This window comes from Myotis davidii, unplaced genomic scaffold, assembly GCF_000327345.1.
Source record: "Myotis davidii unplaced genomic scaffold, ASM32734v1 scaffold391, whole genome shotgun sequence".
NCBI lineage: Eukaryota > Metazoa > Chordata > Mammalia > Chiroptera > Vespertilionidae > Myotis > Myotis davidii.
In genome coordinates this window covers 3,443,385-3,444,488 of record NW_006284336.1, presented here as the reverse complement: position 1 = coordinate 3,444,488, position 1,104 = coordinate 3,443,385, and positions in this window count along the sequence as shown.

The window sequence follows — 1,104 nt, the reverse complement described above, 5'->3', positions numbered from 1 at the left end:
CACCCAGGGATCTCATTTCATCAAAGTGGAATATTCTATATCCAGCTATGTCCATGTAGATGACTACACCCCAAATATTTAAAAGTAAAAGTTGTTCTTTAGGGACACCAACAATTATGTTTGTAATAAGTACAAACTATGATTTCTACTAATGTTTAACAAAAGTATGGATTTCACTTTCGGAAGAAGAATAAAACTCATTATTGATAATATTATCTGCTCAACCAAAAACCATGATTGATTGGTGGCAGTGGGTGGTGTTTGAATTAGTCACTCTACATTATCCTAATTAAATAAACGGGTGTACTGGCATGGAGCTTTCATTGATTTATTCCTGCCAGGCGATCATTGGGTTGCATACCTTGACATCTCTCCCATCCTTCAGTTTTGCAATGAGATTGTTTTTAGGGTTGAGTCCCATACTGGCTTAGAGTCTGCACGCATTTACAATGGCCTGACCTTTGAGTAAGAGGATGAATCCTCAAATGGTGATTCCTTGGTGTGATGTAGTATCTTTTATCCACAGATCCCCAGAGGCCTTCCTTCAATGGTTTCTATTAACACTCTCAGTTTAATGTCCTCTAGGCCAGTGGTCGGCAAACTCATTAGTCAACAGAGCCAAATATCAACAGTACAACGATTGAAATTTCTTTTGAGAGCCAAATTTTTTAAACTTAAACTATATAGGTAGGTACATTGTTATTAACTTAATTAGGGTACTCCTAAGGTTTAGGAAGAGCCACACTCAAGGGGCCAAAGAGCCGCATGTGACTCGAGAGCCGCAGTTTGCCGACCACGAGTCTAGGCTATTATGAGAGAAGTAAATAACTTCTGGAGCTGGAAGCGCCTGTTGCCCATCTCTCATCTCTTCTGGTTTCTGATTGACTTTATTATCTCTTCTTGAAGATGAGCTTTCTCTAAGACCCAAGAGGCGTCTTTGCTGTCTCTGTTTATACAATCCAGGGAAGAACTCTGATGGTCCTGACTTGGGTCATGTTTCCATTCCTAAATCAATCTCTCTGTCCACGGAATATCCCAGGGAGCTGTGCCTAGATTCACATACCCTTGGCCAGGGTCAGAGACAGGGTTCACTGCTAGAACCAT